Genomic DNA, 26,615 nt, shown 5'->3' with positions numbered 1-26,615 from the left:
AGTTTTTTGTCTCCACCCCTGTTCCCCTGGTTACCCTCTGTCAATCCCTCCCTGAGTTCCTGTCCATCAGCCACTGTCCCCTTCCCTATTTCCAGAAAGTTCTCCCCTCCTCGGTGGGTGATTGGATCGGGAACAAGGGTCTCTCCCTGTCACATTCCCTATTGGCGAGCCGGTATGTTTGTCAAGAGTTTGTTCCCGCCCAAGTTCTCCCTCATTGGTTGATGTATTGTATGTTCCGCCCCTTTATAATCGGCTGTACCCGCACTTCGTGGGCCTGACTCGGCTGGTCTTCCCTGGAGGCATTAAAGAGCTCTGGACTTTGCCCCCGAGACGAGACCCTCTTTTCTACTTCACCTTCTTGCTGATCACTGCTGCCTCCTGCTGAGGCGCTGCCCGGACGCCCCCGGCGCATCTGGGCAGTGCCCCCCGGCTGTCAGCTGCTGTGCCACAGCTCGGCCGGTGCAGCCTCCTTCCCCGCCTGGGGTGGGGTAGAGAAAAACTCGGACACCAACTTGGCAGTGTTGGACAAAAAGATTCACTTTCTAAACAGTTATTTCTCATCAACACGTAAAAGAGTTAATCCTGCCTTTCTACTCAGCCCAAATGAGGTAGCATAGGGAGCACTGTGTTCAGTTCTGAACACCTCTCTTATGAGGAAAGATTGAGAAGGCTGGGCCTGTTTAGCCTTGAGAAGAGGTGAATGAGTGAGGACCTCATCACTGTCTATAATACGTATCTGAAGGGAGGGTGTCAAGAGGATGTTTCCAGGCTCTTCTCAGTGGTGCCAAGCAATACGACAAGAAGCAATGTGCAGAAACTGATGCACAGGAAATTCCATCTGAATATGAGGAAGAACTTCAGTGTGCGAGTGACTAAGCAATGGCACAGATTGTCCAGAGAAGTTTTTGAGTCTCTCTCATGGGAGCTATTCAAGAATTGTCTGAACACAATTCTGTGCTCATCTGCCAGCAGGGAGATTGGAGCCACTGTGATCACTTTCAATCTAACCATTCTGTGTTTCTGTGATTTTCCTCATAGCAGTAGGTTTGGAGTATTAAAATACTTTGTGTAGTATGTCCAATAATCTTCACTCTTTCAGCATGGTTTCACATAATCTGAAATACTCTGACATCAAAACTTGAACTAATATCAAGAGATTTCTTGAAAAAAGAAGGAAGGCATAGAAAGGATGGTGAAACCACCTATTCAGATTTCTTTTTCATTCTGCTCTGTATTCAAGTTACCTGCTGTTACCAAATTTAAATACAAATAACAATCTTATGGATACACAATCTCATGTAAGAAGCAATTAGATATATTTATTAAAGTAAACAGCAGCATAATTGTTCTGGTTTAGGACAAATCCAGGAGAAAATATCCAACAGGGGCCCCCAAGAAAGCAAACCTGCATGGCCCCTCCTCCCAACCAGTTCAGGAAAGAATTTCCTTGGAGAGAGGTAGAAAAAACCTGTTTATTTAACAGGCAAAGCACTCCCTAGCACAAAAAATGAACAAAACCAGATGACAAAGCTCATTCGTTGCTCTGAAGAGATGAAAAGTTCAGAAAGTCTCTCCGGTGGGGGGTTGCTCTGTTATCAGTCGCTCCGGTGCTGGGAAAGGCTGCACAGTAGGTCCTGGCAGACTGCAAAGTGTGAGCTCCCAGTGTTTCCCCTGGTCCCAGTCCAGAGCAGGCTCAAACAGTTCCAAAAAAAGGGAAAGAAAATCAGTCCAGGGCAACTCCTCTTCCTCAGCTAGCTAAACTAACTAAATAGAAAAGGAGCGTGGTGTTCTGCCCCATCCGTGCCCAGAGAACACAGTCCAGCCGAATGTGGAGGAGTGAATGCAGTCCCTGATAACAAACTCTGCTTCTTCTTCTCCACACCTTTGCTCTCAGCCAGTCTTGAAGGCACAGAATATAATATCCAGCATAAACAGGACACCCAGTTGGGAATACAAGCATCATAATGTCACCCTAGGACCTTAATTTACAGCTTTAAGAATAAAGTCTGGAGAAGATCATGAAGATGACTGAAGCTCCTAAGTGATGGTAAGAGAAGAGTTACAGATTTTCCTATTTCCCTTAGAGTTCTCCTCTCTGTCATGTCTCTACTATATAGATACATCCAGTTTCCCTTAACTAATGCAGCCATATTAGAAACCTTATATTATTTTACATCTTATAGTATTATCTAAGTGTGCAAATGTTCATCCCAAATATTTTTTTGTAAAGTCAAAGGAGTTCAGAATCACATCAAATTATTTATGTGGTTGCAAATATCTATATTTTAATGCAATACATGTTTTAAAGAATTAAACTTCTGCTTACAATAAAATGTAATTTTCTTGCACAGTACATGACTGTAGAGGAATTTAACTGCACAATGGAAGACTTCCAAGAAAACTGGGTGAGAAAATGGTCTTTTCACCCATGTTGTGCTGCTAAGAGGCTATTAAAACATATCACAAAAAGATTTCATGAGTGGTTAGTAACAAGGAAGCCCATTCTAAAATGGAGGAACACAAGTCATAGCAAAACAAAACTGATATAGACAAGAAAAAAGTGGCAATAAATTGAATACAGAGTAAGAGGAAATAATCAGAAGCATATCTACATGACAATAGAAGTGACAGCACCAAAGCTGCCAGCCCAAATGCTTAAGAATTCCTCTAGAGAGCCAAAAGCATTTGCTGAGGTAAAAATATCTGCACAGTCTGACATCTCTGCTGCAAAAAATGAGGAGGATGAGCACTATAATGAGCTGAGAATAGTGTATGGCCTATCCCCAAAAAAGGCATATATTATTTCCTTTATTTCCAATTGACAGAAAGGACTTGTGGGAAAATACTGAAAAAAAATTACACTCCCACCCTTCTACTTCCCATCTTGAATAATACATTCAACTATCTCTGAATTGTTTTTTATTTTCGTAGTCACTAACCAAGAACACAGGTGTGTTTTGGGCAAGAAAGCATCATATATAAAATAAGTGAAGAGTTTTATGCTGAGTGGTTTTCTTTGCTTCACTCTAAATTATGCTCAATCTTTCTTTTCACAGTAACACTTATTATTCCATTTTTTATGTCTTAATGATACCAAAGTATGAAACACACGGACTCATAAAAACACTGTCTCAGAATAAAGCTTTTGAAGTCATAAGGCTCACATGTCAATTCAAAAACTACTTTCTCTTGCTCTTAGTATAATGGCCCCCCTTCAACAAAAAGTCAATACGGTGTTCTCTTATTGTCTGAAAAACTGACAAGTCAGTGTAATTATTTCTTGCACATCTAGTTGTATGATGGCAATTTAAAGTGAAAGCATACTTTTTCCTTTGAGATTTAAAATGAGCCAGTGATATTAGAATTATCAAACATCAATGGAATTATTTCAGTCCCATTCTGATTTATTGTAGCCATTAAAGAAGAAGGTAAAGCATAATAAAGGTATGGTATGTGGCTTGGTATGGCCAGGAGCTATTTTTCTACAGTAAATAACAACTATCTTAATTATTTTCTCCTCCAAAAATCAGAGGTTCCAAAGAAATTACTGAAAGCCAAAAAGAATCTTCTCTTTATAGATGCTTGAAACTATTATGAAAGGTTTTTTAGTGTCCTTTACTTATGGATTTATTTCACTGATTAACACCTACTTTTGAAGGCAGCTGACACTGTGAGAAGTCAGGGAAAATAAATTGGGTCATAAACTAAAGAAAAAATGGCATCGTGATAAGAATAGATAACTGACCTTTCATAGCAGCACTAATGAGAATTGCTCTAATAATTACTGTAACTACATCTTGGAAAAAACATTCTCTCTGGCAATACATGTTTTAGAATATTTAGATGCATTAATGCCCAACATAATTCAAGATCCTTAGTGTTTTAGTGGGTTGATTAGGATTTTCAATATCCTCAAATTGATTCTCTGTAAAATGACTAAATCAGTTAGTTGAGGGTTTGTATTCTGAAAAGAAGTCAATTAATAAACCAGCACTTGAACATTTTTCATACAGGAAGATCATGTAAAGTATTTTAGCTTTGGGACTCAATAATACATACAGCTAGATATTTTTAAAGTTGTGCAAAAATTATTTCATCATATCAAATGGACACAAGAAACATAAGGAGTATCAAACTATCACTCTGTTTTTATTCTTTATTCTACACGATAACAATTGCTCATGCTGTACTATTTTAAGTAAGACTACCATCATGGAAACCACAGAAATCCAAAGAAGTTTCCACATCTGCAAACACCTTACAAATAAGGCAGCAAGCCTTGAGAAGGCCATTCATTACATATTTTGGCAGGAAAATTACATTAAAGAAATGATGGCAAAACAGACACAGCAGTAACACAGAATTAGTTGCTGTATAGAGCTCCCAGAACCATACAGAAAATAAGTAGGACCACGAGTAATAGCACAAGCAAAGTTCAGTTTCCTGTAGATTTGTGTTTTACTTGGAGGGTTCTCTGATGTCAAATAAGATTTGAAAGGACACAAAGCTATTTTCTTCAGAATTGAAATAACAGGATCTTTCTCTTTCAGCCAAGTGACTACTTTATCCTAATTCTTCAAGAATTTAATATCTATCTAGACTATTAAAACAACCTAAGCATGTTAAAATCTTAATAGGATGGTGTCTGAAAGACAGATACATTCGCAAAGCAGGTTTTAATTCTGTTTAAGAGTTTACAGATGCATAGGTTTCTGTGACTCTGGAGTAGCCAGAAGAGATCTTGTCAATAAACTCAGAAGAGTCCAGACAGTATTTCAGCTGACCCTCAATTACACAGGGATCCTTTTGCCATGTATTGTAACATGTGTAACATTCTTTAGGCATGTTGTCTGGCTTTTGGAAAAGCCTTAGAAGGGCATGAGTCTCTCACAGGTCTTGTGTCACATCTGACTGTCCTATGTGATACCCTAGGCAGTCTAGGGCAGCTCAAAATTGCATTAGACACCACTGTGTGAGCAAGTGAATCAAGCACCTGCAGGCTACAGAGGAGGATGAATCTCCAGGCTTGCTGATTGTGCTGACTAGGGCTTCTGTGCTGCCTTCAGCTGCTCACCCTTGGGGTGACATTTAAGATGGCATTGAGTGTGGTGCTTATTCTCCAGTAGCTGTGGCTTTGGGATGGCACAGGTTCTCCATTGTATCACATGAGCCCATGTGTAGGTGTTTGACTAAGAAAGGGCATTTGTAATGACACTGAACACTTACATGTAGGCATACAAGCACTTCTATCCATATACTTTGTCTGCAAAAATCTAACATTTGGGATGTCACCAGAAATGCTTTTACATGTTGATATTGTAGTAAGGTGAGACTCGTTTATTTAAAATATTAACCAGGCTTCATCAATATGGAATTTGCTAGCTCTGTACTTGTAAAAATAGCATTAGAAGAAATTACACTGCAAAGAAAAAAAGCAAAAAACCAAATCAATACAAACAAGCCACAGATCAACAAGTTATTTCAAGTTAATATTTCAATTATATCCTCTTATTTTTTATTACATACAGAATACAGTATGGACATTTTGTGCTAGATATACTTTTTCAGACAAATAGGTTCTGTAAAATATATGCATTAAGAAAAAAAAGCTAAATAATGATAAATATAATACAAAATGACAGGTTATTTTATCTTTTCCTTTACATACTTCTGGAGCAGAAGTCTGCCCACCTCACAGAGAAATTTTTAGTATGAAGATTCACAAGAGTTATACCAGTGACTATGATCAATCTTTAAAAAAAAAAAAGTAATCCTAGGTCTGAATGCATAAAATACCACAATTTCTTGATTGTGCTGGCCAGATTATTACTATTGTCTGCTGTGAAACAAGGATTTGTTGCCAAATATCACACTTTCTGACTGTAGGCCTTATAGAGAAATACAAGCAGGGTTTAAGTAATATGACATGTGACAAGAACCAACAAAGGACCAAGAACCCTAATTACTGCAGAAATACTGCAGGAATAATGCTACTGCATTATAAAAAGATGACAGTTCACAAAAAAATTTTCTGGGCAGAATAGAAATGTGTGAAGAAATAAAAATGTAGAAGACTGAAACAGACCAAAGTGAGAAATTAGTAAGTAGAGCAACACAAGCCAGTAAATGTAAGAAAATCAATACAAACTCTGAGTATCACATTTATTGGATCCCTGCCACATTATAATGATTCATCATCCTTTCCACCAAAGCTCCAACTTTTTCTAGTTGTCACAAGTTTGATGGGAGAAAGTTAATAGTGCAACATGAATAAATCACCATGTCATTTTTAGTATGATTCTGATTCTCATGCTTAAAGATATAGAAGTCCAAAGGCATCTATTGCTGATGACATACACACCATTCAAGTATATTCCAGAAGTCCTGCATTGATTTAAAAGGTAGCACTGAGAATTATTCTTCTTGAGAAAGTGAACTGGATATTGATGGTGACACTAATGAAACAAAACACCAGAGCACTGCCATCCTGTTCAATGAAACAGAAAACTGGGAAAAAAGCTAACCAAAGTGATCCCTTTATATGTTTTCAGAGTATTTTGGATTCTGTATCACACTTTTTGCATCCACATATTAATCCAAATTATGACACCTTAAGATGTTATTTTTTATTTTCTGCCTATCACCAACTTATAGGCGCGCTGCTCAGTAACTTTGTCGCTGTACTCTTAATATAAGAATAAAACCAGAAATAGAAGAGACAATTTCTGCATTGTTTAACTCTTATTCAAGTATATTAATTACTTGTGCAAGCTATGCCAAAAAAGATAAATACTATGAAGATTGAAAATCACTGCATTTATTTTTACAATATCTTGCATTATACTGAAAATTTAATAAATGTCTTACTGTACTTATACTGCTTCTCCTTTTCTCTAAACACAGTATTCAAAAAATTTATGTGTGAACTAATGTGAGAAGAAATGCTGGTATAACTACGACAAAGATGATATTGGTGACATATATTTGGAAACACAGTATATAATGGGGGATAAATCAAATGGAGGGAGCAGAGAATTTTAAAATAGAAACACTAAGACTTAAAAAGGAGGAATTTCAGGTAGTACAAGACATCTGGTGACAATTAACCCTCTCTTCACTTCAAGTGCTTAAAAATAGGTGCTTGAGATGGAAAAAAGTAATTTTTTTGTTCCTTCATGGTCCTTTATGTATTTCAAAATTACTCAGTTCAATGCAAACAATGAGGATTCATCAAATGAATGCAATCAAAATAATTTGATGTTGAAATATTAAAACTTAAATTGTGGAATTTTGACTGACAGAAACTTCGGCTGATACTTTTCCTGAAAAAGGTCACACTGGATTTAAAAACATCTATATGAAAATACCATCTATTTCAATTCAATATGTATCTGAAATGAATTTGACAAATTCTTCTCTGAAGAACCTTCCTGGAAAAATATGCAAATAATAGGCAATAAAATACCCATCAGCAGCTCCACTTTGTTAGTATGCATTTCATTGTCCAGGCAGAGTGCATACTAAGAGGCAAAAAAACCAAAAATATATAAATAGTTCTATTTCAGCCAAATATTAAGTCTACAGCAATGTCATGAATGGACCACCTCCCTCTAATGTTAAATCATTCTATAGGATTTATGAACCAAAATAAACTTTCTGATGTCTTATTCTTATTTTCAAAAGAATGATGACACAGAAATAGAAATTTCACCAATAACTTTGTAACTGTCTAGTTTTCTGATATTTTGTTCAAAACACTATATCACCTCTTATACCAAGTTTTGGGGTTTTTTTAAAAATTTTGGTTTAGAATCTGTATTTTTGAATTGGTAAGCAGTCAATACTCATTTTGGATGGACAGAACCACAAATTGTTGCTTTAAATACCATCCTCTTCTAAGTTCATTTTACTGTAAAAAGAATTAAATTGGCCTTTGGTAATGCTGATCAGATGGTTTCCATGACCTTTCAACATATCCCGTTTGGAATTAGGATGAAAAAAGAAAAATCAAGACTGTGATAAGAACTGGCATATTACAACATTTAAGAACTGAGTAAGAGACCAATGTAAAAAGTTTGATGATAATTAAAACCAAAGTTTTGTTCATTTGCCTGAGTTCAATGGATTTTAAGTCAATGTTAAAAATTCTTTGCAAAACATATTTCCCATTAGACCAAGAGAATTCATATTAAACATAATAATATTTATATCTTTGAATAACATTACAGAATTAAACTTTGTAGTCAGAAATTTGTGCTTGTCATCCTCAGTTCTGGGAAATACCTGCTCCTTTCTTCATTACAAACATCAAAGAAAACAAGTACTTGCATTTCCCAGGCCAATAAACAAACAATTATTATTTATTTAAATTGTTTAATTTACTGTTATGTAGCTGAAATGAGGCAAAATATATATTTTATAATCAATGCACATGAAAACATAAAGAAATACATGCCATAATACTAAAATTTAAATATTCATCTTTTTAGTTTTAAATAGATTATCAGTGGCTGTTCTCAAACAAGAATTAATCAGACTTGAAACTTTTACGTTTAGTGAAAGTGAGCTCATTTGAAAGGGACTCAAGTGCAGCTGAAATTAATGTTTTGCTTTACTTCATGAGTATTCATAAATATCGACAGTGTTCAGTGAATTCTATTAATTTAAAAAATGCATATGGAGGATCCTTGGGGACCTTCCTAATGCAGACCATCAGATAAGTTACCTCAAGATGAGCCATAGGAACTTGAAGTTTAAAAATCACAGAAACACTGGAAATGACCTGCATTGGAAAGGACACTAAAGATCATTTACATCCAACACCCCTGCAGGGACACCTTTCACTGGAGCAGTTGGGAGAGTTGGGAGATACTGAAATGTTATGGTTAATGGATTAAACATTGTTATGAGGGATATTTTCCTGTTACAGCAAAAGTGTGTTAAGAAGCTGTGACCACCAAAGACTACCTGTCCCTGAATACGCCTCCTTTGGACTGTGAGTTAAGTCACCTAAGAAAACTTCAGATAATCTAAACATGATGCTTTTCAGGTTTAGGAAGCAGTGAACAAGGCTGAAGGTAAAGACTGTATCCACAAAGTCAGTCAAACGTAGCAGCTGTCCTGAAAATTAGCTCTGGCTGGGATTAAGGTGGGGAGGAGGAGGAGAGTTTTGGGTGTTTGCTGTAACCTCTGGTCAGAGGGAGTGAACAGCCATCCTCCCTTACACAAAATGGCTCAGTTCTGAAACCCCCCAACCTGGAAGGCCACACACACACAGGACATTCACTTGAGAGGCAGCTGAGAAGTCTCATAAACCATCAAAGACCCCCAAAGTGTCCCCACCCCGCGACTGATTCCTGATCCATTGCATCACTTTGTGTCACGTGAAGAACTTGCACCAGTTCTTCACGTGACACAAAGTGATGCAATGGATCCAGAGTCTGCTGCAAGAGGCAGTGTCAAACTTGTCCCCTACAGGAGAGGTACCTGTGTACCTGACCCAAACATATACTAATCCATTGAATTCATGGAAAGTTTTGCAGGACCTCCAAGGACATCAGAAGATGTCTCTTCCCATCCCTTTTTCCTATTTATTTCCTTTTTTCTCTCTTTCCCTCTCAACCTCACATTTACTGTAACATAAAATCCATGTTATTGACTTCGGCATATGGTCTCGTTTGCACCTTAATTCAGGCAGAGGCATCTCTCTAACAATTTTAATAACCAGGTCTGAACACCAGGTTGCTCAAATCCCCATCCAATCTGGCCTTCCACACTTCCAGGGATGGAGTATCCACAGCTTTTCTGGGCAACCTGTTCCATTGATTCAGCACCTTTACAATAAAGAATTCCTTCTTAATATCTAATTTAAACCTACCCTCTTTCAGTTTGAAGCTATTGCCTGTTTTCCTGACACTACAAGCTCTTGTAAATAGTCTTACTCTGTATTTCCTGTAGGGTCCCATCAGGAGCTGGAAGGTCACAATTAGGTCACCCCAAAGCCTTTTCTTGTCCAGGCTGAATCCCAATCCCAATTCTACCAGCCCTTCCTCTAAGCAGAGGTGTTGCATCCCTCCAATGAACTTGGTGCCCCCTTGGGATTCACTCCAACAGGTCCAAGTCCTTCCTATGCTGGGGACCCCAGAGCTGGAAAAAGTGCTTCAGCTGGGCTCTTACAAGACCAGAGTAGGGGCTCTTACAAGACCAGACCAGACCAGCAGAATTACCTCCCTACCCTTCTTGCTTTTTGAAGGAGCCCAGGATACAATACTGGCTTTCTGGGCTGAAAGTGCACACTACTAGATCATGTCCAGTCTCTCACCTACCAGCACCCCCAAGTCCTTCTTGACAGGACTATTCTTTATTTGTTCAGCTCCCATTTCCACTGATAACAGAACATCCTAACCTAAAAATCTATGAAGATTGCTAGTGTTATACAGTAAGATATGAGGGAAGTGTGTTATGACTATGAATGTCAATATCAAAGTCAACTGAGAAACAGAGGCCCCAGAAATCATACAGACCTTTGTAGAAAACTGACAGAAAAAAGCAGACAAAGTACAAAACACTGGAAAACAAAAAAGATTAGAACAGGGTAATCTGTGACACAGATCTTGCTCTTCCCACTTCCCTGACAAAATGTTGTGGTTTTGGAATGGTACTCCCCAGCTGAGTTCTCCAGCAGGACACCAAACTACACTGGTGCTCAGCCGGTTCCCCTTTCCCCTCTCTCCCACATCCTCACCCCCTTCCTCCCCCCAAGAGGATAACTGGAGGCTCTTGTAGATCATGGACTAAGATAAGAGAACTTTGCAAAGAGCAATGAAATAAGAAAATGAACAATAACAGCAACATTATAACAAACGTGTACGAAAGAGAAGTTGATTTACATGCAGATGCTCACAGAGCCTGACCCAAAGCAATGTGACTGTAGCTGGTGGCACCCTACCCACCCTCCACACTCTCTACTGACCAGAAGCCATCCCCTTCTTCTCAGAATCCAGAACTCCTTCTCCCTCCCCACCCCCTTGCAATGAGCTGAGTTAGTATCCAATATTACTGTGGCCAGGTTCCTTCAGACACACACCCTCTCAGCTACTGCAAAAAATTAACCCTGTCCTTGGCTGAAAATAGCTCACAAAATTATAGTGAAATAGGGCTCTGAAACAGTCCAACAGGTAATTAATCTGATCTCTCAGTATGAAGTTTCTGATATGAAAAATCATAGTATTGGTGATTTTTTTGAAGATTTTATGATGGAACCAGCTGAACATCACTAAAGATATTTTTTAAGCAAAAGGGGAACTGTAGATATAAAATGTAAGTGTATATTGAAGAGAAGTAAGAAACTTCTGAGAAGCTAGCACATTAGCTACATTAACATAATGTCTTTGTGAAGACACAAGTAATTTCAATTCAAATAACAAAGGCTGCTTGCCAGTATCAGGTGTGTTTTGATAACAAAGAAAGGGAGTGCATACCCTTTATTTTTACCATGTTCACAGATCTTTTTGAATATCAATTTTTTATCACTAGCGTAGTAATTTTTCCTACAGTTAAATGAAAATGGATTTTTAACATCCAATAAAACTTTCATAAATAAATAAATAAGTAATTTTAAAAAAATGATATTTCACATAGCATTCTTTCAAAATCTTGGCATCCTTAATTTTTGTCCCACTTAGTTTCAACTGATAAAAGTAAGTGTGAAACATAGTAATGGTTGGGATACCCTGAATATCTTATTATTAAAGAAATGTGATATAAACAAGAAAATAAATCAAAAGACCATATAGATATTTCTATGTTGTTTACCTGATTGATACTGGAATTAAATTTCCAAGCCTATCACCACACTGCCCTAACAAGAGCAATATGAAATTTGCCCAGGATTCTTTGATTCTTTCTTATATCATAATGGGTCAGAAATGTGTCAGGCAAGAGATGCAACACCAGGAAACAAAAAAGAAGAGGCAAGAGATAACTATAGCACACTAAATTTGTCATGATTTTTAGAAGTCTGCCCTGTTCCACTGCTGCAAGTTACAGCTATCAATGTTTTCCTTTAGTCACTCACATTTAAAAGATAAATCTTATGAAGTTGCCAAAGATGAAAACACTTCTGGCCTAATTTTCTAATGTGCTGACACCCAGAGCTGCCTGTGAAATCAGTGCAGGTTTTGAGTGCTCAGATTTTTGAAAATCAGGCCACTTATTTTTAATTAAAAGACAGATAAAGGAAAGTGGAGAAAGAAGACATGTGTAACTCTGTCTAGGCAGTTGGAGTTTTTTGACCTCTGCTTCTTACACTCCTCATAATTGTCATGCTGTTACCCTGTGCTCTCCCGTTCTGTTTCTTGTGTCCACCCAGTTTTGCAGTTTTAGTTCATAACTTTTTGAGGAAAGATAAATATTTTAATGCCAAGGGAATACAGAGTGTAGCACAAACAGGCTTTGAAGTCTTCCTAAATACTTTCATTATTTCCATAACATTAATTAGTAACAGTAATAATCAGACAAAGACTTCATCACTTCAAAATCTGAAGCAATTTCCACAGGTACTGAGAAAAAATAAAAAGGTAATCTCCACAGATTTAACAGACAAAAAGTTTATCTGTGACAATACACAACACAGGCTGTCATCCAGTGATGTTTGTGTCCCAGCAGTTGAACTGTATGACTTGGTAAAAGTCGCCGCGCTGGAATGGGCTTTTTAAAAGCAGTAGACTTCAGAGGTATGATTCTAGACTGTCTCTGTGTTTACATTCATCCTTTTTATTTATTACACAGCTACTATTTATATATATGTACATATATACTTGTTTTGTGAAAAAAAATATGTTGGATATAGTTTTCAAATTGCCTTTCTCACTTTCATTGATTGCCTCTTGACACAATTGCATTTTATTATTCCTTAGGTAGGCATGACAAACATGGAAGTATTTTTATGTAATTTATCTTCCATTTCACATTCACAGGCGAAATATCCTGTAAACAGAAAATTGTGTTGTGAAATACTTCCCTCAGGTTTTGGAACCTACTTTTTAAATTTTGCGTATTTGGCTGGCACATTTCTCCTCATTTCTCCTTCTGTATCTAGAAGTCACTCACTATATACAGGGACTTAGATTTTACTGCATTTTTTTTCTGTTTGCGAAGTCGGGTTGACAGGTATATCTAACACTACATTTTAATTTACAATGAAGTAGTGTAGTTGTATACACTTGCAGAGTCCAGGTAAAACAGACTGAAAGGCCTGAAGTCATGTAATTACAGTCAACAGATAATTTGAAAGTCATGAAAAATTTAGAAGAGAGAGAAATAAAAATGAAGAGAAAAAAAAGGGGGTTGAAAGCAGTCTAAGAAAAGCCTGAGGCATCTGAAGACAGTCATTACTGATGCAAGACAAGGGATATACTAAAGATAGGTAATGTCAAGAGGGAACTATAATGAGCCAGACTTAAAAGCATGGCTGCCTGCCTACTGACAGACAAATAAACTACTGTAAACCTGCTTAAGCCTTTTATTTTGCTGATGGTTATCTTTTGCAGGAACAAAAGATTCCTCCTATATACACAGTTGATAAAGTGGGCTGTTCTTTGGAAAAATTCTAGGAGCAAATGTCATTAGTTCTAAATGGTTCTTTTAGGAAATGAGAAGAAAAAGATAAGTTGAAGGGAAAATTCCCAATGCATAATGATTTTTAATAAGCACAGATATTTCTTCCATCTGGAATTATCAGCACAGGGAGTTAAAGCATATCAGTCAGCCTAAACATTCATTTTTAAACAAAGAACTCATGGATGAATGACTAAGAGGAATTAATTGTGTCAATTGTTCATTAGAATATTCCTAGAATGTCTCTTGATCCCAAACCCAGCTTAGAAAAAGTTATTGGCACTAGGAATGATCTAGAGTTGGATCAGTAGTGGCACACATACAGTTGTGCTTAACTTGTATAAAACCATTAACTAGTTGAATTTTCTAGTGAGACCTGATGGAGACAGAAATAAAGTCATGGCTGTGGGCAGTACATGCAGTGTTTCTTCCTAATAAGAACCTAAACAGACAAGCCAAGGGCACAGCTCTTTCCTTATAACTGAGTTACCATCAAATTCCCTTCTATTATTCACAACTGGAGACTTCTACAGAAAATAGTAAGATACCTTAAAATTGATGGACACAGATGGGAATGCTAACCATGCATTGTTTTTGGGTTGGTTTTTTTTTTTTTTTTTGGTCATGCAAGAAATGTGAGTCTTTTTAAGTTCATCCAATTATATAAGAAGGAGGGGGAGAGAAATAGTATTTCATTTTCAATTACAGCATTTTATTATACCATTTGTTACCTCAACATAAAGTTCAGAAATGTTAAATTAAATTCTTTCAAATAGTCATAGCAACAACACAGGTGCTAGGATGAGACATTGATCTTGTTTTCATATGGTGACTTCATTGTGCATAGATTGCTCAACATTGCTGAAAACACTTGTGTTGCTACCCATTGTTATTTTTAAAATAAAAACCCATAATCCTTCCACTGTAATCAAGCAAAGCTCTTTCACTCCATTCTGTGCAATAACTGAAGCAGAATTTTCTACTGTGATTTCAAAAGAACTTACATTTGTCTGAGAATTCAGAGATTCAGTCTAATATTTGATTTCTTGCTCAAGTATTATTTTTAGTTTTATTAAAGACACTATTTTTTTTCTATTATCCCACTCACTGGAAAAATATAGGGCTTATTTTTAAGCTATTTCACTGTAACTGTCTGAGAATCTCCTTGAGTCATAAAGCTGCTTATTGAGCTATAGAACAGTGATTGGTGAAATCTGTTCCTATAAATGCTGTGTATCTTAATTTCATTTAAAAGATTTTTGAATACAACAGCAACAGGTTCTGAAGGAGAAACAACAACAGAACAACATTAATACCATAGATTAAAAAAATTAACATTGTATGCATATAATTTTATAATCATCTACATAAAAAGTATCTGCATATACATAAGATTAATAATTTTTTAAATTTTTAATATATAAAATCAATTGGTGTGATTAGCTTTCACATTTTTATAGATGAGAAAAATTAATTTAGAATCTAGAACTAGAAAAGTAAGTATAAAAATATTCATATTAGTCAAAGACTAAGAATGAAAATTTCTTTATTGTATGTTCTAATTCTCAACTGATCAGTTTTGACGTCAAAATTCTCAAATTGAGAGGTAGGTTCCTCTCAAAATAGATAAATAGATAAATAGACGAAGAGATAGATAAATAGATAGATAGATAGATACATACATACATAAATACCTAGGTAAATATTAGCTTTTCTTAGCTACATAAACGTGGAACCTGTTTAGATTAGTCATTTATGTCTGTTAGATTAGTTAGTTGTGTCTGTTTCCAAGGTAAAATGACAGAAATACTAAAATGCCACTAAACTGAGACTTTATTTTTAGATCTGTTGCCCATGTTTTAAAGAGGTAGATGGAAGGAGAAAGAAGCAGGCAGATATTCACATTTTTAGGATTACTAATCCATATATTTCCTGGAGGGGACCCTCCTGTGTCATGTAAGCTTCTTGGTTTGCAGGTCAGACCTATGCAAAAGCAATAGTCCAGATATATATAAACTTACATATGTATTACAATTACTGGGAAAGTTATTCATTGCTGTTTTTATTCTTGTTTGCTCTGACAAGGCCAGTAAAGATGTCATTGTGTTAAATCTACAAAAGGGTAAACTGCTGTTTTCCTGCAGCAGAATGTAATTCAGAATGTAGCTTCTCCATATAAAGAATGGCCTTACATTTTTCAGAAAATGTCTGTAGTGAATTATACTACTTAAACAATTCCGGGCTGTTCTAGCCATCCTACTGCTGGAAGTGCTTAACTAAAGTCAACAAAATTATCTGTCTTACTGATAATGTTTGTTGAAACATTAATTCAAATAGCAGATGGAAAAATAAGATCTTTAGAAACTAGCCCTCTCATTTGTCAGGGTTTACATAGGATTCCAGTGCAAACTGCAGCATGCAGATATACAGTAAATAAAGATTAAAAAACAATCAAGCTAGAAATAACACTTCAGATTTCCCACTTTTCATGTCTTAAGTAGCATTGTTTAAACTGAAGTTTCTTTTTAATACAGTTTTTCCCTTTTTTTAAATGTTTTAATTTTTTTTTTATTTGCACATGTCTATTCTTATACTCAAAAGAAGCCAAGGCAGATATAAGTGTGACAAAAAGACTGAAAATGTTAAACTTTGCTGTGCTCAGCTTGGATTACAGAACCAGTGGGCACTAAGTGCTTGGCAGGGAGATGCTGCGCTGTTCCCTGTGTGTATGCTGATAATCAAAGCTTTGTATGAAGTGAATGCCACTTCAGTTTTATGAGCTTTTTATGTGACATGGCATATCAAATCTGCCAAGCAGAGGACCATCTGGAAACAGGTCATCAGAATGGATTATGACACCCTCTGACAGGCAAGAGTGAAGGCAAAGAACAGAATGGGTTGGGGGGGGAAACCACCCCATCCCCAAGATCCCTGGCCACAGACAAAGAGAGATTAAGTAGAATGAATTCAGTATCATGCTGGAATATTACTTAATAAAAGAACAGATTTACCCGACTGAATTTAAAGCACATTTTAAAATTTATGTGCTTATGGTATGTTTTCCTTCCTTTTTTTCTTTCAGTCACAGAAGCACAAATCTTCCTGGGCACAACAGAAGTGTTACTCTGTTTTCCTCTTCTTTTTCCCCATCTAGGGAATAGAAATGCTTTTTAAAAGCTTCACAGCTTGATGTTCAAGATACATTGTAGAAACCCTCACAGGCAGATTTTTGATAAGTTTCTGTAGTCATTAGTCTACTGTAGCTCAGCTGAGAAGATACTACACAATCATATATCACTGCACAAGCAAACCAGTGCTCTAAATGTCATTCAGTTATTAAAATACCACAGGCCCTGAGAGTTTGACCAAAACGAAGACCTATGAAAAGCGGTTATTTTCCCTTGTTTCCTAGATTCTGAAGGCAGATTTATCACTCATATAGACATTCTCATCAGGAGTGGTTTATAAATGGAAAGTCTTGCTGCAAGAATTGAAGGGTTAAAATACTCCTTCAGTTTAAGTCTTGAGAACTGAAAACAGTTTTGTGCTTTGTATGACAGACAAATGTACATAGAACCTCACTGAAGACAGTCACAATCTCAAAACCTGAACAAAACAGACCACATAGTGGTTCAGTGTTACACCACAATTCTTCAAATAAATCAATTTAAGAAAACATTTCCACCACCTCTTTGTGGAACTGAAATCACTCAGGTGGACATGAGTATAGTTCCACTCTCAAGACTCAGTCTCAGGGACTATTATAAATCTCATTCTCTCTCTCTCTCTCTCTCTCTCTCTCTCTCTCTCTCTCTCTCTCTCTCTCTCTCTCTCTCCATCTCTAATTTGTTTTCTTCCTGCTTTTTTGAGCATTGCTTGGAAAACAAGCACTTCTGAGCTTTAGAGATGCTTGAGTGAGTTTCAAGGTGGAAATACTGGAGAGTGGCAAGAGAAGAAGTAAGGATTGCTGCTGATTGTCCTACCAATAAATGGAAAAGAAGTATTTTTCATTTTCTGAAACTAGATATTGCAGAAAGGAAAAGCTCCAGACCCAGTTCTTTTTTATTTTCCTATAAAAAAGCTGATATTTTAAAATTAAAATTATATCTCTAGGAAATCCAAGACCTTGTTTTTTTCTAATGCAATTCAGGTTTCTTCTTGAAGCTGTTGGTGTTAGTGTGATTTATATGGATATACTAGTGTTGAAAAGTAGCGAGAGTTATGTCATATGCTGGTAACTCCAGGAATGTTTTCTTTCATCCAATAGCATACTGAATGCATTTTATTAGTTTTCTTTACAGACTTTGTTGGATATTATAACTAATAATTTAAATTTTTGAAAATAATGACTAAACTCATTCATCTTTAATGATAACTAAGGACAGGAAGAAGTAGAAATTTGTACTTCAGTCCTTCTATGCAGGCAGACTGCAAAGGCCAAGTGTCAGAATAATTATATAAATACTGAGATGAAAAATCCAGGGGAAATAACTTATTAAGGCATTTTCCTTAGGTATCCTTGAAGAAATACTATTTTGAAGTACAAAAGAGCCAGTGCTGAGAAGCTCCTTGGTAAGGATAAGAAGACAGAAACAAGAAGACAGAAACTCCACTACACAGTGAGAGCAGAATTCCAATAATTAACAGATCTATTCCTTTCTCTATTCCTTTAACTCAATCCAGTCCAACAGAACTGTTAGAACAGTTCATTAAGATATGAAAAACTGAGATCTCATCTCTGGTTTAATTAATAAACTAATGGTTAATCCAGGGCGATCCAAATAATCTCAAAAGGGCCATTTGCTAATTTGTTAATGAGTTCCTCTTTCTAAAATGTATTCTTGATAAATATTTAATTGCTATATTCTCATAAAAGTATAAGAGTTAATAAATATTTTTTTTTTCCAAATAGGGAACAAGAGGACAGGAGGAGAAATCTCAAGTGGGGTTCTTTTATTTTACACATCTCATCCTCCTCTATAGAACCGAAGATTAATGGATGACATGCTGCTATTTTCTACTTCGAAATAGAGCAATATAGGATTTAATCTTTTTGTTGCCATGACACCGACCAAAAAATGGGTCAGATGTGGTGTTAAGGAAAGATTTTAACTGAATTTTTTAAATAAATCCATAAGGCCTCTTTTATGATGTCTGTATATTTTAGTTTATCTATAATATGTACATATAGATCTACATATCCTGACCTATTTATTCTGTAAATATATTTTTTATACAGGTGATGGAACTAATCTTTCTTTTGTAGATGGTGAACTAAAAAAACAAATAAATAGCTCCTCAGGTAGAGATGTAAAGATGTTAATGCAGAATATAAGCTACTAGTTAATACCATGGTCTAGATGATCAGCAACCCATTAGTGTTCAGCATGAGAGATCTTTGTTCCACACTGACTGCAGTTTTGGCATTTATTTGAAGAAAAGGGCTACCAGACTATTGGTGCAATGTTCCTTAAAGAGCAAATAACATGCAAGAGGCAAGATAAAAGGGCAGAGTGGATAAATTCCAGTGGCTTTGTTTAGAATTCTGTCATGTAATACCTAGCTATATCATACACCAGGCAGAAAAATAAAGTGCTGAAATCTTGGCCTAGCAAGTTATAAAAAAATCATACCTTAACTATTCTACCCAGCTGCCACATTTATGAGTAAGGTCTTATTTTACAAAACTACAGATGGGCAGGTATAGAGATATCTATTTCTGTACAGCAGACAGTAAATATTTATTCACAGCTGCTAGGTCAATTCCAATTACCTGCAAAAAAATAAATCCACTTCAGCCATTTCTTTGACCAAGGAAAAAAAAAGAATGAAAACATACCAAAGCAAAGAAAAAGTAAATGATATTGAGGAAAAATTAAAAAGCAGGAAAACAAAAGACTTAGTGTGTTATGTCAGGCCTAATCCTGAAAGGTGTTTGGTGAGTTAATTGACTGCTATTTGGTCTAAAATTTACATTTCAATTACATGAATTCAAGTAGTGCACATAATCCATAAAGCCAGAGCAAAGAAAAGGAAATAGAAAACTGAGTTAGTATTGCATTTTCTAAGACCATGAATTTTTTATTAAGTGATTATTAATTGTGCAAAGTCTTGCAAAATATAATGCCATGCAAGCAATAATTACTAAAAATTATCATGTTTAATAATCCTGCATTTTTTTAGCACTAGAGGCCACTTAAACAGCAGTTAAGAGCAGGAAACTGTCAAAAGATATTTTTGTATATCTTGCATAGGATATCAATATGCAAGTGGAAAATGAGGAGGACTGGAAATGTTAGCCTGAGTAGAGTGTTCCTTGTAATGTTTCCTGATTTTTGTTTCTGCAAACTACAGAGTGTAAAGCACATTCCTGCTACCATTTCATTTTATCTTACAACATTAAGAGGTAGAGATTCTCCCAGAGTCTGTGGTGAAGACCGTGGTGAGGCAGATGTCCCTTTGCAGCCCATGAGGGTCCACAGTGGAGCACAGATCCATCTGCAGCCCATGGTAAAACCTAAATATTAGAATATCGAGTTAAAAAACTGTGAATGTTTTTTGTGTGCTTAAGATGTTTTTAATATATTACAAGTTAGGCAAATATTAGGTAAAATCAGATAGAATCCATAACATGGGTGTGAGATGCACTCTTCCTCAAAGAGACTGTTTATACTGAAAAATTGGACTCTTGTTTGCTGTAGCTGGCTTTCCTATTAAACTTGTTTCAGAAATTTCTTCTGCTCACAAGGCAGGAAGACCTATGCCATAAGGATGTCTGTCCCTACTTTTGAATAAAATGGATTGTGACTTGCATTTTCTGCTGAACTCACTGTTGTCAATATATGTTAGCTTTGGTCTGAGCATGCCTAGTGAATGGTGCCCATGAGGGAACACAGTGCTAACAATACCTAAACCAAGAGCCTCTAACAGCCCTATGAAGAAGACAACAGTTGCATCAATTGGTGCAGCATATTTTTTTGCTGATGCACAGCTTTGACACCTAACAAGATTGCTTCTTAGGAGCAGCTGATCTGCTTAGCACCATGGGAGATTGTAGGTAACTCTGTTCTGCCCAGGGAATTTAGCTGCTGAGTTTGCATCTTAATCTGTGCATTTGTCTCTTCTACAGAGAGTCCAAACAAAGAACTAGTGGCATCTCTACTTAAAATTCTATATTGGGTAAAGGATGAACTCTCAGTATACCCCAAGGAGTTTCAGAAAGCATTAGATATCTCAAGCCTGTGATAATTTACTATACACAGCCATTAACAGACACCATTTTATCCCTGAGCTCCTCTTAAAGTTGCACATTTAAATTCCATTTCCAGAGACTTTATTCAAAATTAAGTATTTAAACATTTATTTTCAACTCTTCTAAATAAGTAGGAGACTAAATTCAGTGGGTTAATTATTAATATCACATTCTTCATTCAGTTCCTTCTGAGACATGACTGAAAAATTGACCACAACAGTTTTGTTATTGCCTGACTTCCTGTCCAATACTTTTTTATTATCTAAATTGCAGGGGATGATGGACCTAACATGGCTCTGCACAGCTTTTGAGTAGGGAAGGAAGATAAAGAGGATTTTGCATGGTATACAAGTTATCCAGCTGGGTGATTTTTCAGTTTGCCTGATCTAATTACCTTTATTACCATCTCCTCTGCAAAACAAAAGAGTTCAGCTTGTGTTTTTGCAGATTCGAGAATGCAGGCACTTGATGGATGCATAGAATACCTTCATTTCAGGGCTTGAAATATGGACTCATGAATTTATTGAGAGTCACGCAGACACCACAACTATCTGATTGTGGGTTTTGGAGTGATTAGTGTGGATTTGCTACAACCTGCTTGTGATGAGAAAGATGAGGGTGCATATTTGCTTGTCTCTGTCTCTGTGCAGAACAGGACTTCTTCCCCCTTTTTCCCTAGTGCATCATATCTCTGCTTGGTGTATCTAATTGATTTTTCTATTTCAGAGGATTGGAGCTTTGCCAGTCTTGTAGTGCCTGCCTGAAGCTTTTTACAGACTTCTGCTTCCTGCTCCCTTTTCTTTCCTTGTGAATCTTTTCCTATTGTCGGATTTTCTGTATTTAAGTAGTTTTTTATTTAATTTTTGTCTTGTTTAAGCAGGAGATGAAAGGAACTGCTTCCTTTAGGTTGCTGCTTTGGTAGGCTTTCCAGGATAGGAGAGTGAATATCCAGTCTTTCTTAGAGCAAGAGATAAAGACAAGATCAAGGGCCTGCTATGCTTATGTTACAGGGAAGTCACAGGTAATTAAAGATGTATTAATGTGTGACAGAAAGAAATAATAAAAAAAAAAAAAAACAAACATTTAAAGCAGTTTATAATAATGTTGCTGTAATGAGATTATAGGTTTTTACACAGAACCTGGCTTATGCCCTGCATAAGAACAAGGCAATCTTGAAGTCTTGATAAGATGTCTTAGCAGGGGAAAGGCTGCTGAAGTTACTAAGGGTGCAAAGAAGGGGGTTCTTGGTGTTTTCCTTCTATAAATCCCTGCTGGTGTTTTCAGAAGGGCTGTGTTCTAACATGTATAATGTATCTCTTCCTAGGACCACTGCATGTTTTGATTACTATACAGAAGGAAGGCAAAGGTGAACAGATGAAAGGAAAAAAAATCAGAAACTATTTTTCTTTTCCTCCCAGGTATTCCGGACAAAAATAAGGGCTTAAGTGCATCCATGTTCATCCAGGAGTTTCAACAGCTTCATAATTTTAGCTGAATTTTTACTCTGATGTTAAAGGAAGTTAAAATCAACTTAATCTGAGGTCACAGGAGGTGTGAAGAAAGCATTTCTCCAATTAAATTGCATTTTAACTTTATTTGACCAAGTCCATAGTTCACTACTGATAAGTGAAAACTAAAATAAAAGTGTTATTTTAAACCTTATACACATCCTTAAAATTGGAAGCCTAGACAATTTATATTGTGCTAGTTAAGATTTTTTTTTCTTTAATGTAGATAAAGTAAAAAATAAATATGAAGCTAAAGTGCATGAAACCTTTGCAGCATGGAATGTGATTTAATAGGTTACTGGAAATGAAACAAAGTTATTAATTGATCAGAAATTAATATTATAGAAAGCTGCAAAAATGAGGGACTTCTGTACTATTTACAAAATAGGTCAAAATAGGTTGTAGTTCTATGAGCTGTTAAGTTCCTTTTAGAAAGTATTCAGTTGTGGCAGTCAGTCAGGGTATTTGATCAAAACCTTGATGAAAAAGCAAAATGAGTAAAAGTATTCTCTCAGTCAAAACTGATCTAAACTTTCTAAAGGCTGACTTGTTCAACATGTTTTTCATTATGCATTTATCATTTATAACTAGAATCTGGCATGCCACAGGCCTTTTGCATCATAACTTCCTTATCTTTCATCAAAAATCTACTCCTCTAATGTCAACAAGAAGTTGCTGCCCTCATTTGGGAGAATATATCCCTTCTGTAAATTCATTCACTTAGGCTCAATTCCTTCTATTTGTTGCAGAAAGATTTTTCTTCCCTAAGCTGTCTTGATGCCTGCTGCTTCAGAGCTCAAGAAATATGTGTCTCTATAACCAAAAGAGAAAATACTATTTTTGATTTCCCAGTATGAACAGCCAGAATCAGCCAGAAGAGAAATTGTCCACTTAATGATATGTCCACCCCAGCTAGATTCAAGTGTTAGATCTCCTCAGGTACTGGAAGAAAACCTCATTAAAGAGAAAAACTTCTGAAAGTTTGAAGAATGAGATAATATATTATGTCACATTTATACTCTGTTACTAGAATACAGATATGCTGAATCTGGACTGCTACTATGAACAGACTGGGGAGAAGAATTTGGGGATGCTGGTGGATGCAAGGCTGGACATGACCCAGAAATGTGCACTCATAAAAAAATTAATAGAAAACAGCACTAGCATTGACTTTAACCAGAACTTCTTCAAGTGCTGCTTGTTTGCAAAACAAAGGGGAGCAAATGGCAAAAAAATCTGGGAGCAACAACTTGTTCTGAAATAAAAGCTTCAACAAGAGCCTGTTGCCACACATTTACCACCAGGGCCACATTGTACTTATGTCTCTGGCAGACTATTCCATTCAAGATCCATGATTATTTCTGTGTATTTTGTTGACATTTAAGTGGAAAAAAAAGTGTTGCACAGGTATTGAATTTTGACTGGTTTCTGGACTGTTTGCAGGTCTTTTCAAGCCTAGCACCTTGCTCTCCCCCTCCTTCAATCTGGTCACTCCCGGTTCCACGCTGGAAGTGAGAGTGAACCTTACAAAAACACAGCCATTTTAGATAGCAATAACCCCTCTCCATCAATAACCATGGAGAGAGTGAGTGCATGCTTCCATATCTACAGGCATAAGCATCAAGCAGTACATTGAACAGCCAAATACAGCACTCAAAGAACCTTCTCCTAAGCCTCCGAGACAGCAAAAAAACCAAGCTCAGATGGCATGGAAGAAAAGAAGGAAAAAGACTGTAACCACAGATGTTTGTCACAGAAAATGTCCCTCCACTACTTCATAAGACTGTTTGTTCTATATTGTCTGAATTTTATGTAAATATATATACTGAGGTTCAAAAGCTCAAACACACAGAAATTATAAAAAAAAAGCTACAGCTTCTTTTATAGCCATTTTTTGTGAGTCTTTAAGAATGCTTTCAGTTTTCAAAATTCTGTTATATTCTAACAGTACAACTGTGTCTCCATTTTATAACAGTAGTTATAAGATCCAAGTAATTTTGTCTTAAGAATAATGAGTCTTTAAAGCCATTGAGAAGCAGAGATGCAAAAGCCTCTAACAGCCTTACTAAAGGATGTGCAGCACTCGTGTAACTAAATACAATTTTGTCTATGTACTTTAAACGTGACAAATCCATGAAATTGAAATTTGCAAATACTCAGTCTTTACTGAATCTTGCAGCCTATCACAATTTAATTTTTTTCATGTAGATGTATTCTATTAACAGGTTATTCTCCAAGAACTGACAGATTTGCAGATTTGTCCTTTGGTTTAAATCTGACTGCAAAAACAAAAGTGACTTTAGAGATAGAAAAAGAAAATAGTAGCCTCAGTACTGGCCTCTGGGGTTGCTGCTACAAAAACTTAAAAAATGCTAAGAGAACTGAAAGTACTAGCTAAGTAAGCAAACCAATGCTATGTCCTAGACACTGAGTGAGCTGCTAACAAATGCTAATAACACCAAGCATGTAACTAGAAAGCTGAAAAACAATAGACTTTTCACTGCCTTCCCATGGACCCAGTGGCCAAGACTTTGAAAGGATGTACTGTTTCAGCCTTTCGTCATACTCAACATCTATCCATGTTAAAATCTAGAAGCTGAAGGAGCAAGTCAAGACTTAAAAGTTGAGAAGAATTCAGTTTGCATCAATGGACTTTTTGGACAATGTGGGTTAACAGTATGGGTTTCATAATTTGTCGAATAAATTCTTTGCGTTGTAATCATTGTTTTTACTTATGTTTTCCACATAAGTGTCTGCAGAGGTCCATTGGGGAAGTCTTCCATAGTAAGATAAAGCATGGGAGTTGTGGAATCCTCTGAATCCTCCCCTGCAGGAAATCCCCAGGGCCTTGAAGAATAGATATATATCATGGAGTATATCATAGAGTTTTCCCTGCCTAGGCTGATAGAGAGGACTGAACCCATGGTACTCAGCAGCACTACTGCCAATCTACATTAGATTGCTTCCCATTGGCCAGTTGACACTGCACACCCTAATTATTCATCTCTCATTACCCCTACATGTTGCTGCTCTTTGCCCTCCTCTGTGCCCTCAGGTCATTGGTCACTGACCCCCCACTTAAGTCTATGCAGACCACGTGGTTTGGTCTTTGTCTCTGATCCCTTCAGCATGCTTTGGAATAAATTTTTGCTGGAATACCTCATACAAAGACCTTTCCCTCTTTCCTCTGCTGAGCTATCTGTGGTGTGTGCGTATGCATGGACTTGAAATGGCTGTTCTCATGCCCTTAATCTGAGTGGCTTCTGAAGGAGACGCTTCAAAGAAGCTTGCAGCATTTCTGCCACCCTGCCACACTGCACAAAGCTTGTCTTTGAATCATGTTAAAGTTGCACCTCCACAAATTAATAATGAAACCTGCCTTTTACCAGTGTCTTTGTTGATGGCTCTTTAAGCTGTGTAACCACTCTCTTGTGACAGATATCAGGTGAAATATTCAGGGCATGTAGATAGCCCCAGATAAGATTTGAGGAGCAAGTGAATGGAACCTTGAATATTTTGAGCAGTCCCAAAAGCTGAATTCCTCTCAATTCCTTCCCATAACTTTGGGTTGCTCCACACAGCTGTTTTATTTTCTAGTGTACTTTTTTTGCTGACATTACAGCTGGTACTGTGCCTTAGATTTGATGGCTATTATAACCTATCTAGTGTATACATACCATCAAAGAATGAGCAGAGTAGGCCACAGCAAACAGAAAAAAAAGCAGGCTATTTGATCAAAGCACTCATGCCAAAGCAAAAGGGGTAAAAATATTTTACCTATATAACTCATTTAATTAGGGGGAAAAAAATTTGTTCTGGAAATCTGAGTCTCATGATTCACTTATTAAGTAGTCCTACATGAACAAATTTTCAGTATCTCCCGAAGAAGAGGCTGTCCAGTAGACCTGTCTGCAGCTCCAGCTGTACTCAGTTTCCAGGGCAGGTTTTAGAGACACTACTCTCCTCTTTTGTTTTGTTCTGGTGGGGTTTTTTTTGTTTCTTTTTTTTTTTGTTTGTTTTGTTTTGGTTTTTTTTGTTTTGTTTTTTGGGGTTTTTTTGTTTGGTTTTTTGTTTTGTATTGGTTTGGTTTTTTGTTTTGATTTTTTTGTTTTGTTTTGCTTTTTCTTTAACATTTTCTACATGTTATCTGGAGAAATGTGCAATGAATCATTTGGATAATTTATATAAACTCAATTCACATCTATATAGAATAAGAATAAAGTGGATTAAAGAAACAG

At 36.4% G+C, this 26,615-nt stretch overlaps 2 long non-coding RNA genes across 7 annotated transcripts in view; one reads left to right on the top strand and one right to left on the bottom strand.

The window, feature by feature from the left end:
- The window catches only part of LOC135296227 (uncharacterized), an 87,044-nt gene that overhangs the window by 50,802 nt on the left and 9,627 nt on the right, over window positions 1-26,615 (bottom strand). Inside the window, exon 2 of the long non-coding RNA XR_010358294.1 lies at window positions 20,013-20,134. This is a non-coding gene — a long non-coding RNA (uncharacterized LOC135296227). The remainder of the gene's footprint in view (window positions 1-20,012; window positions 20,135-26,615) is intronic.
- On the top strand, window positions 10-25,096 carry LOC135296226 (uncharacterized). 6 transcript variants are annotated; one of them, XR_010358290.1, is made up of 3 exons: window positions 10-172; window positions 1,895-2,047; window positions 18,131-25,096. It is a non-coding gene; the product is annotated as an uncharacterized LOC135296226 (long non-coding RNA). The 6 variants fall into 6 exon arrangements; XR_010358291.1 differs by lacking the exon at window positions 10-172 and having other exon boundaries at window positions 502-2,047; window positions 18,131-18,189; window positions 18,530-25,096; XR_010358289.1 differs by lacking the exon at window positions 10-172 and having other exon boundaries at window positions 502-2,047; window positions 18,131-18,236; window positions 18,530-25,096.

The sequence above is a fragment of the Passer domesticus genome, chromosome 3 (genome assembly GCF_036417665.1).
Source record: "Passer domesticus isolate bPasDom1 chromosome 3, bPasDom1.hap1, whole genome shotgun sequence".
NCBI lineage: Eukaryota > Metazoa > Chordata > Aves > Passeriformes > Passeridae > Passer > Passer domesticus.
The sequence above is the reverse complement of the archived record's forward strand: the minus strand, read 5'-3'. Positions and strand labels throughout refer to the sequence as shown.